This window comes from Rhagoletis pomonella, unplaced genomic scaffold, assembly GCF_013731165.1.
Source record: "Rhagoletis pomonella isolate Grant_MI unplaced genomic scaffold, Rhpom_1.0 Rhpom_scaffold_00007, whole genome shotgun sequence".
In the NCBI taxonomy this organism is placed as follows: Eukaryota; Metazoa; Arthropoda; class Insecta; order Diptera; family Tephritidae; genus Rhagoletis; species Rhagoletis pomonella.
In genome coordinates, this window is record NW_023458561.1 from 69,673,852 (window position 1) to 69,686,604 (window position 12,753).

Here is a 12,753-nt window from a genome sequence, read left to right on the forward strand (position 1 = left end):
TTTTTTTTTCAACTTAGATGCATGGCCATATGCATAGAAAAATATGTACATATGTATGTACGTATGTAAATGTATAAGTAGATTACATGCATGAGTTCGCCCTAACGAAAACTGTGTTACAACACTTTTGCAACGCGATAATAAAAGCGATTTGGAAAGGGTTAAAGCAACAAAAAAAAAAAAACGAAAAATGAAAATTAGCTAATTTATAATCATTTGAAAAGTTTAAGATTGTCTTATTATACACATACAAAAATAGTAATGTATGTACATTTGACTGCATCACCAAAAAGAGTTGCGATTTTTCCGCCAGGATTAAAAAATCTATTATATATGCAAATTTTTTAAGCTTATCCATTTTGTCATTTGCGGGGATTTTTTCAAAGAAAATCTTTAAGAAACTATTTTTATTCATAAAAAACTCAATTTTTGGAGGTATTTTCAAAATATTTTGGTCGACTTCTTAAAATATAATAGATTTTATACAGCCTCATTGCGTAAGTCGTAAATTAGGCTGAATTGTACGACTCGACAACATTAGCATTGTCTACTGTCGTGCTGAAATAAGTAAACGACGAAAATTGTCGAAAACTATGCAGTGCTGCCAAGTTTTTCCGTTTTAATACACTAGTCGAGTGGAAATTTTAGGCAATGGCGCCAAATTTTCTATACGATTCGACTCTCGAAAAACGACTTGCATTCGGCACGACTCTCGCAATGAGGCTGATAATTCCAATGGTAAAATAGTACCGATTTTTTTTGTATGGGGAGTGATGCAGTCTAATGTACATACATACTTATGTGTGTTTAATGACCTATTTGTAATTGCTTTTGGTCATAAGTAGAGTGTTCAAAATTTTGGAAGAAGCTTACAAATTAATTTTTTGAAGTTGAAGTGAAAAAGTCAAGAAAATTTTCTGCTAAACATTTTCATAGAATATTTAAGCCTCTAACTGCCGGTTTCACGAAAGCAATTTAAGTGAAAAATATTTTTTTTTTCCTGTCAGTATCCATTTAAACTCAAATCAAAAATCATTTTTCACTTAAATTGCTTTCGTGGAACTGGCTATAAGTGCCACTTTTAACTGGAAATTCTTCATTACAAGGTTCAGAAAGACTCACTGCAGTAGGAATTAAAAGTTTAAAATATTCTACAAAAAAAGTATTGGCTAAATTTGGTTACACACAGGCCTCTGAAGACAAAATATATATTAAAAGTAAAATCATATTGTAAAAAAGTGTTGTGATGTGGAGTAAAATAGAGGAGGGAGGGGGAGGGAATAACACAAACGACAATAACGCAAAATTTGCTTTATTTCACTTTTAAATGGGAAATAAAACCAAAATCTGAGTTTTGCTTTATTTCCAACAAAGGTTGGGGCACCCTGAATTATTTCATTGAGACCCCAGTATAAATAATTCAAACAATTCGAAAATAAAATAGTGTATTTTGTTGTCGCTTCTGGTCTCTAAAGCTTTCGACTGGAAAATCGCCTGAGAAATCGACTAGCTAAAGCATTTACACGAGCCGACAAAAAGCGCATGCTGGATATAAATTTTTTCCAAATATGAGCAACAAAAAAATTATATAGAATTGATTTTATAAAAGATAATTCAAATATTAATTTCCGATCAACAAAGTATAACAAAAACACATTTCAGGGTTGCTTCGGTTTGCCGTCGACTGGCAAAAGTTGAACGCAAGTCTACTTTGGCTGAGTCGTTGTTTGTCTACTGCGGCTGGTTGAGTTGCCATTTCTGTGCCGTGTGACGTGTGAAAAAAAATTCTGCTCTTTTAAGTGTCATAGTGGACAGTGGATGAGACTTTATTTTCTGAATGAAAACATGAAAACATATTTTGTAAATTTAAAATTTTTTATTTTTTTTAAATTATAAACAACCTTTGACACTTCAGTAACCAAATAATCGAAAAATAAAATTTAAATACTGATACTACCTTTTCAATAGTTCTTGATTCAATCCATGATGAAATTATAAACAGGTAAAGTATTAAAACGACTTTCTCACTTTATTTTATTGATATTCTTATAGAAATTTTTAAAGGTAAATTTTCAAATGAGATAGTATAAAATCTTTCCTCTCGCTCTGATTACTATATAATTTAAACTATCAGCATATCTGTAAATTTATATATGTATGCAAGTAGCGAAAACTAGAAGCAATAAAATTTATAAAAACGCTCTGTGGAAAAATCGACTTTTAATTATTTCCCAAACGGAAGTAGAGTTTTTATAATTGCGGACATTAGAACACGTTAAAATGCGTAATTGTGCCGCCGCCTTATGTTAAATTTGCATGGGGCGATATTCTAGGCGATTCAATATTGCTAAAAAAAAAAAAAACATTCCTGTAAATGGTGATTCCAAATTCGCTTGCCTCAAAGGAGACGACAGCAGGTCAACTATGCAGGCGATTATCGCCTCTTAATAAATCTTGTATTGTAAACAACACTAGCATTAACCTCTAGAGCTATTTCAGGTGCTTAATTAAGTGAGCTGTTCGCCTTCGTAGGCTTATTTCTCAGAAAACAAATTTAATATTCCATTAAAAACAATATCGGACACAGCTCATATGCGTTGTACTTTTTAATTATAATACTTACTACATACCGCATATGCTACACCTGTTTATTAAGTTATTCACAGTACTACGCGGCATGCATATGCCACTAATTGGGCCTAAATCGGTTAAAGTCCATTATTGTATTAAAAAAAAAAACAAAAAAAAAAAACACAACGCTGAAATCTACCACGGACAATTACGTTATAGTCACGAGTGTGGTGTTAAGGATTTTTGTTGGTGCTAAAAACATAGTTAGTGTACCTATGTATAGTATTATACATACATTACATATGGATGTGATACAATTTATAATTTCTAGTTAAATGTTCAGTGACTGACTGTAATTATTAGCTAAGTAGTGTTTACAACAAGCTCTTTCAACTTTACGAGGCGAATGAGTGTTTTCATTTTTCCTAGTTATTGTAGCGGAATGTCAACTAGTACAACAACAACAACAACAACAACTGTATTTGTTACACCAACAAATAATATACAATTGACTAATCAACATGAACTTTGCATCCAACAACATTGAACTTGAAGAGCAAATTATTGTTTTGTTTTCGAAAAATACTTCCTCTTGAAGAAGAATAAATAATTATGGATTATACTGGTATTCTAAGTAGAAATAACTGCTAAACTTTAATTTTAAAATAAAATTACATACTGAGCGCCTCAACCAAACTATCGATGATCAAAAGGCATCCATTTGTGATACCCAAACCCTAAACGGATTTAACTTAATTATCAATGCATTTATGTGTCACGAAATTTTATAAGTCAATCAATTCCAAAGATAATATGTATTTGTCTTTAGAGACCTATGTACATATGTATGTATTTATAGTAAAATGTAGCGAGCAATTTTCCCCAAATTTGTTTAACCCTTTAACTTTCACTGGATTTGCAAATGAGTTCAACAAAAATTTTTACCGAATTAAAAAATAAAATTCCATAGGCATTTAAAATGACACTTTTTCCACACTTTCGATTAAGCCAATAAGGGCCCAGGGCTAGAAAAATACTTATAAAAATTTATAATTACACTTTCAGACCCCAAAAAAGGCAAAGTTTTATCGTGTGGGAAACAAAGCGCACAGTGGTTCGGATCGCAAATTTAGTAGCTGGACGAAACTATTTAAACAAAAACTCGTTGATGGATCTTTACACCACTTCTTACCTAGGGTATTTTTGAGTCACTGATTACGAATCCGAAGTCACTTATCAAAAATTTAAAATGGCGGATCCAATATGGCGGACGAAAATAAAAAAAAATCGGTAGATTTCTATGAAACTGGGTGTCTGGGGGTTTTCTGGGTCGCTGATTACATATCAAAAGTCATTTACCAAAAATTCAAAATGGCGGATCCAATATGGCGGACGAAAATTAAAAAAAAATCTGTAGATTTCTATGTAACTGGGTACCTGGGGGTTTTCTGGGTTGCTGATTACGAATCTATAGTCATTTACTTAATTTACTTTATTTACTTCGGAACGAGCATTTTCATCAGATATATCTTTCAATTTACTAATCACATAATCACGGATACCCTGCTGTCTTTTAGAAGTTTCAGCAACACTTCTCCAAATGTCAAACAACTCACTTCTTAAGATTTTACTTACCATGACCAAGAAACACAAATAAATTTCAGAAAAAATTTTATAACAGCGCTTAAAGATTTGCATGCCTGTTGTATAATTTTGTAATTTCAGAAAGCGGAAAATTCGCGAGTTACTATTTTTTTTTAACTCTTACATAACCAAAGTTTTTATAACTCCAAGTATTTTTCTGTTTTAACACACAACCCCGTCCTGTAGCTGATTGAATAAGTTTCTATCCCTAAAAGCATAGACAGACGGCAACGTTGATCCGGATTAACAGCGCAATTGATCTGATCAAAATTGGGCCTTGACAGGCAATAATACGGATTTAAGAGCCACGAGGTCGTAGGTTTGAATCCCACGGCCAGTAGAATATTATTATATATTAGAATATTATATTCATTAATTTTTTTTATTCATTCAATTATAACTTCTATATTTTTTTAAGTTGTTTTTGACTTTTTAGTAAAATTAAACTCAAGAAATTTAAATTAACTAATAATAAAATAAAAAATGTGAAACAAAATAAAATAAAGTAAAATTAAATATATAAATCGATTAAAAAAAAATTTAAGTAATAATAAAAACCGAGGATCGAACTTGGAACCTGTAGGCTTGTAGTACGCATGCCTCACGACTCGGCTACCGCAGATAGAGTAGTTGGCTGCTTTGTTTGCGCATTTTTTTTTTGCTCCCGAGTTAAGTTTGCGAATTAACACTAGGACTTAATCCGGATCAACTGCAGTTAATTGCCGAGATAATTCCGAATTAACGAGTTGATCCGGATCAACGCTGCCGTCTGTCTATGCTCTAAGATCGTAGTTGTTGTAAAAGTATTGAAATGTACTTATTTATTTTGCTAAAAAAGCGGTCGTAACTTACTTATTTTACTCTTACTTTTTAAGCTTCGGATGCCTAAGAAGATACCTAAACACCTACAGATGAAGTTTCTATTATCGTGGTGAATTTCTATAAATTGGATGATTAGAATATCTATTTATTTCACCTGCAGCATCGATGACCAACAAAGCTCGCAGGTGCAGGTCTGAGGTGCGTTCAAGCAATTAATTTATGCGCAAGCGAGAAAAGATGAAGTTTTTCCAACAAATCTAACAAAAATGGTTTCTAGCAAATAAGCATTCGAAAAATAAGTGGTTTGGGATCCATTTAGTTAATAGTGAAATATTGCAGTCTTATTGAAAGAAAAAGAAAACACTACGAGGATTTGGCCATCTAAGGGCCGATTTCATAATAATATTAAAGAAGATTTTAAAATTTAAAGGGTGCTTTATTTTGCTAATCGATTTCATAAAGCCACTTTAAAGATAACGGTGCGCTTTAGTTAAATACTCAAAATGAAAATTTAAATGACAAAGGTCTCTTTTGTAAGAAAAAAAAATAAGTAAATATGTCATTTTCGTAGTTATAATTACATATTGATGACAATGAGATGATACAATTTTGCATTGATCAGAATTGCTAACTTTATTTTCCATTTAATTGGACCTTTTGTTATTATTCAATTGCCATTGTATTATGAAAGCACTTCTTGTTTAAAGTACATTTAAATGACTCTTTCACTAAAAGGAAACTTTTGCAAAAGGAACTTTAAGTGTTTCATTGTGCAATTGGCCCTAAATATATAAAAAATTATCAAAAAGTGAATTCGTTTGCTTAGAAGGAGAACGATGAAGACTATGGGCTGGGCTGGTTTCTTCAACTCAACTTAACTTAGTTTAGCTATTTGTTGGACTTAAGTCAAAAGTTAGCCTACTTTTTATTCAGCTTATTCTTGACTAAGTCCAAAAAAAAAAAGTCCAAAAAATTGGCTAAACTAAGTTAAGTTGAGTTGGAGAAACTAGCCCTATATGCCACATGATGGATCACCAAATGTGATACCGAAGTGGAAATCAATGGCTTATAACCTAGTCTCCGATGGAAGTGATCCAATTCGAGATTGCGCCTACAAGCGATGACATTGCTAAGGTCATCAAGAGGCTTACAATAACAAAAGTAAGTATTTTTGCAAAGATATATTTTAGGAACTTCTTTCCGTGCTCACGAACTAGACATCAACCATATTAAAATTGAAAAACAAATTTTGTGATCGGTTCCCGAATTCTGACTCGTAAGTTTTTGAAATTCAGCCGCTACAGCAAAGTTAGCCAAAGATAAAATGACCCATTTTAAAGTACATATTTACATACAATATGCAAATACGACCGGATTTATTTTTGGAGAACATATGGATAGATAAGAATTTTAGAAGAATTGTAAGTTTTTGGTGTTAAAAATTTTGAACCTGGAGGCACTAAAATCCCCCATCTGTTCGCTCAATGTACCAATCTGGCATGTATTGATGGGTAAGTCTTTCGATTAAAAGAAAAACGATTATGCAAAAATAGATTGGAATGAAGCAACTGAATACTCGTACACCGGCCAAAAAATTCTGCCAAAATATATATTCATTTGTATTAAAAAATAACGCAACACAACCAAATTAAAAGTGCAATAAAATCAAATTAAAGTAAATAGCCGAGAATCGTGTAAAGCAAAAAAGAATAACTGGAATTCACCAGCAAACTAGGTAGCATATATATATGTACGTATGTATTTTCATACATACATATGTAGGTAATCTCAAGCTTGATTTAATCAAGGATATCATCCGGCAATAAATATTATTTTATAAATCACTAAAAATATGCCTGCAGTAAATTTTTAGCTTACGGACATATAAATGGGCAATTCTTTGGTGCTTAGTTTGAGTCCACGCCTCTATGCTTTACTTACATTTTCAAATAGAGTCAACAGAATTCTGTCTTTCTTACTTTCCACTTTGATATATGTTCGAGATAAATTTTAACTTTATGTTCTATTCTCTTTTTATTAGATTTCTAGAATTTGTTTTAGCATTCAATATTCGATCTCAAAAATATATGTATGTATGTATGTATGTACACATGTATGTAAATGTGCAATTTTTAAATTCACTTCAAAATATTTTTTCCACCAAAACTATGTATTTTCGTAAGCCCGCACGCGTCGAATGCTAAACGCGAACTGAGTGGTAAATTTAAGAAAAATCACTTTAGAAGTCGCGCTGCAGCAGAAAAAAAGTTACAAGCTTAAAACACACACACATACATATGTACATATGTATGTATTTAGGTCTATGAAAAATATACGTGCGAGTAGTTTGTAAGTATGTGTATAAATATATAAGTATGTTTTAACGGTGCAGCGGTCAGGTACAACTTTAAAACGAAACGGAACAACTTTTGAAGACGCTAACAAGCTCATATATACATACATACATACATATTTACAACATATGTCTGTATGTATGTAGTATGTATGTATGTGCAAACCCACATGCGATATATCGCACTCTCACTTGGCTTGAAACACTTTGCATGCCTGTGTATGTATGTATGTACGTTTGTATACAAAAAAAAATTATTGGAGTGTGCATCACTGGCTTGAACTTTGCCAGCGGCTTAGCAAGTCGAGACAGTAGCGAGACGCTGCCCCGGCTATTCAATTTTAGGCGGCCCTGCAACAAACGAAGCAACAGCGCCAGAAACGACGCACAGCCACTGCAGCACCAGCATCGTCGTTGACTGGAAGTGCAACGGAGTACAGAAGTTATCGGTGAGTACCTATATAGTATTTGTGGGTAAGTAAGTATGTTTGCCAAACCCCCGTATAAAATCGCCTTATTGCACTTGGCTTTACTCTCACTCTCATGTATGTAGCCTTGTAGCTGCACCTTACCTGCGGAGAAAATCTGAGTTTTTAAAAAAAGCGAAACAGCAAAAGGCGGTGCTTTTAATAGAAAAAGCGACAATATCCAATTGAAGGCTAAACATTTTTAAAACTCTTTATATTTCTTCATCAAAGTTACCTTACATATCGATCCAGTAAAATTCTATTCTACTTTGAGGAATCGAACAAGTTGTTATATGGCCCGTATCGAGGCTGAGTCAGGTAGAGGGCCTTCATAAAACTCAGTCGCAAGCGAAGCGCTTCGGATACCGGCAAACCTCCGGTGCTATTCGGACTTAACCGGTTATAGCGTGCTTTTGATCTCAAGAAGACCCAGCAAAAACTTTTAACTTCCTTGGGCAGCACTTATTTTTGTTTCAATGGAGTAACGCATTACAAGTTGCCTCAAAACAATTTTCGCTTGTCCAAGAAGGCAAGAAATTTTCAAGTTATTCGACTACCCCGCGACCTTTACGGTACAACGCATCGTTCGTTGAATATAAAAATCAGAATTAAAAAAAAAAAAAAAATTATCCTGTGTTATTCTTATGGGAAATCGAAAAGTACGATGCGGACATTCTCAATATTAATAAATATTAAAGGCTCATATTTTATTTTGGCGTCCAAACGATACTTTTGGGCATGGTTCCAAGAAAAAAAAAAATAAACAAAATAAATATTTGCCTAATCAGAGAAAAACAGCTGAGTTAGAGACAGAGTGTCTCATCGCACTAATCTGGGGTGCGAAATTTTCAAAAATGATGGCGTATAAATGTTGCTGGTGGCTTTCTAGACAAAAGTGAAGTAACAAAAAGCAGTTTTTATCTTTAGAATTTGCCCGAACTTTCCTATAGGGTAAGTTTGAATGCATTCACGTGTGCAGTTACAGATATGCATGTATGTGAGGATGTATGTATGTGTATAACGCCACCTGAAATGCAAAAAGACGTAACAATAAAAGGGCGTGACTGATATTTATTTTTTTTTTTCTCATATAATGATGTGAGTAGTTGTAATTCGATGAAATCCATCATATAAAACAAAAAATGTGAATTTTGAATTTTTTATTAGTTATGACTTTTTGCATTTCAGCGATAATGTTTGTTACGTTTTAATTTTCGTACTCGAATATGTTAAAGCGCCAAAATCATAGCCGTGTTTATGTTTGTTTGTATGGCTGCAAGTATTCAAGTATATGCATGTATGTACGTGCATAAATTTGAGTGGTTTCGCAATCATCTTGGCTTATTCTCAAGCCACGCACGAGTGTGTTTATCTACAACTGCTGCTGCTTAAGCTTAAAATCGTGAGGTCATTTAGAAAAGCTTTGACCATCGGATCATTGTGAATATAAGTGACCAAAATCGATAAAAATAATAGACGGTACCCGATCTTAGCATGCAGAGCCAGACCGGCTTAACGATCTTGTACTCAGCTCAATATGTTTATTTCTCTCAACACAAGATTTGTAACCAAATCGCCTAACTAAACTCTTTTCTCAGAGTGAAAAACACTGTTGGTGCCTTTAAAAAATGCCTTTGAATTTACATATGTATGATGAATTATAAAACTGTAATTCCCCAATTCACTCAAAGGGATTTAAAAAGTAAGTATAGCCAACGGACACGGGTTCGACGATGCAGCTCAAGTTTTTCCTGTGCTAGAAGCTTTGGTTGCATTTCTGGATTTTTATAATGGCATTCACTGGACGAGAGCTTCTTATGGTGAGATCAGTCCCGGGTCGAAAGGTTGCTTGATGTATGTATATACTTATAACTGGATCTCGCCCTTTATTTAGTTCGTTGAGATGTTTTCTGACGAGCCTGAGAGATGGTTCCACTTTAAGCAGAAGTCGCTTTGATTTCGACGAAAGCACATTAATTACGAGATATACATACATATCGTCGTGTTTAAGGTACAAAACCGCGTATCAACAAAATGCAAAACCGTGTATGTGAGGTTGTATAAAATATTTTCTAGGGAGTAAAAAATTCATATTTCCAAATGCTTCTCTTTTTTATAAAGCAGTCGCACTTCTGGCTAGTATATTTTAGGACGACTGGATAAGGATTGAGCCAAGAGCGTGTGTGAGCAAATCAAATTTTTGCCAAAAAAAATTCATTTACGCGATTTGGCAGAACGACGATACGCGGTTTTGTACTTTAAACGACGATATGTATGTATGTAAGAATATATAAGACGTCATTTATATTTGTGTTATACCGCAGTTTATAATTGGAGCATAAGCAGAAAATAATGAATTACATAAAAAACCATGCTCTCATTGTTGGAGTAGTGTTAATGAAATTTTTACTACGCGTTTGCAGAGGTTACAACACAAACTTTAATTTCATTGACATTGGCGCTTATTTACGAGTAAGATTTCGAATGTATGGCAGCCTTTTATGGCCGGCATCTTTGTATTGTGCCACCGAGATACAAGCCTACATAACGCCTACAAACAAACACAAATATACATATCGTTGTTTAAAGTACAAAACCGCGTAAATGATATTTGTGTCAAAACTGAGATTAGCTCACCGGAAGCTGCTGGCATCAAGCCTTATCCATTCATACCGAAATATCGATTGATAAAACTAGCTTGAATTGGGTTTGCTTTATAAAAGAGAGGACCCAGTTTGAAATAAGCAAATTTTATTTGACTACTGCAAAATTCGGGCAAACTCAGATACGAGGTTTTGCACCTTAAACGACGCTATGTAAATAGGTGTGGTGGGCCTATCCAACAGCAATGTTATTTAACAAGTTAGTGGCTCATCGGCAGGCTAGTCAGTCATGCGTACAAATATACTCACTCGTATGCGCATAAGCACGCATGCGCGAATGCCAGTCAGTCAGTCTATCCCTTGGCAAATTTTCGCTGGTGCGTTGATGCTTGCACAAATTTTGACCTTGAAACGCGTGTTTTTTTTTTTTTGTATTTCTTATCTAAACTTTATTCATCACACAAAGAAGAAGAAGACGACTCGGTCTTAAACAAAGTCACTTTTAAGTACGTATGTATGTAATTTGTTTATTGATGGCTTGCAAAAACAGCCTGGCATGAATTAGTGGCACCCGAGAAGAATATCTTGTTTGGCAAAAGTTATGAATAAAAATTATTGATTGTTGAAGGTTTATAAATAAAAAATAGTACTAGAAATTTACACTTGATTTAAAGTAGTAAATAATTTTTGAATTGAACCTCACGCTGACCATTTTTGCTAAGCTAAACAAAGAAATGCATGTAAGAGTATATATGTATATGTATGTATGTACATAAAAAGAACCTTAGCCTCAAACGCTGACGACTTTGTGACGGCCAAGCTGGCAAATTACTACTGAGCCGCATACGCACGGCCAGGCGGCCAGACGGCCAAAGGAGCCAAAGGAGCCAAAACGAACCAAACGGAGGCATTAAAGGCGACACAAAGTGTTCGGTTACATGGCCATAAAGCGAAAGATAATAGAAACAAAGGAAAAACACCTAGAAGAAGCAAACTTAAAAGTTCTTTGCGAAAGTGGCATTAGAAGGCCAACCACAAATTATTCGAAACACAAGCGCACATAAACACACACACATACATATGGGCAAGTCTCCAGAAGCGGGGATTTTGTGTTAGTCACCTTCAAATTTATTTTAAGAATGTAATTTTGCGAGTACTTTTTATAAAAAGTCTGGGTAATTTTGATCACGATTTTCACCTTTTTTTGTTTGTTTATTTTATTACATTGACATTTTAATTTGTATAAACAAGTTAAGTCATTGTGATGACAGGTAGGCGTGTTAGTTTGGGCACCATTCGTATCTCCTTTTCATGAGCATAATTCCTTAAAAAATGGTGGCAAATAGTAATTCTAATATTGGAAAATGCACGTTAAGAAAATATGTGCTGCTCATTGAAAACGGACAAAAACCACGCCCTCTAGAAATATTGCAATCTTTGAATTTTTCGAAAATTACCATTGTTTACTCAAAGCTCTCTCAGCATTTAAGCAAAATGAATCACGCAAGAATTGATTGTTTTATCAATGGATTTCAAGCAATTTAATTCATCTTTATTTTTGTGCCATCAAATTGAAAAATGTTCGAAATCATAGCGTTGAATCGGCCGGTTCTGAAGATTTGCCCACACCATCGCATTTCCCCATTTGCTTAAGTGTTTGTGTTGCAGAGCTTATCGCTATGCCGCCGCTGATGGTTAATCAATCCTTCTTCTGGGCCAATTTGTGGCAGCATCTTCATTAGCCGCTCACTTTTCTACGCCAACGCGACTCTTTGGTGGGCGTAGTGAGTGCAAATTAAAAACAGGGCGTTTCGATTGTTCATTAAATTTAAATGTTCTACCATTGCGGCGTCGAAATGTTGCCAACATCTTTATATGTATGTACTTACATACAGATGTAAATATGCGTAAATAGTTAAAGTAGAGAGTAGTATTTAGAAACTTGTGTCTCAAGTGTAGATGGTACCTTTTTGATGCCGTCTACATACATATGTATGTAGGTACGTAGTTACAATATCCCTGCAGTAAATGTGTCTAACTATAACCTAACTTTAAGTTGATTAGGAAGGAGCTAAAAGTCACTTATTGTTTGTATATTTTCTTTGACGAAAGCTAACTATATTTCTATGGTGATGGCCGCGAAATAGTCAAGGGTGGTTTTCCCTCTGCATTTGATGTAACTAACTTGTTATACCTTTCATGAGCATGAAATGGTATTATAACTTTGGTCCGATGTTTGTAAGTAGCAGAACAAAAAGAGATAGACCCATGAAAATGTATACTTATATGATCA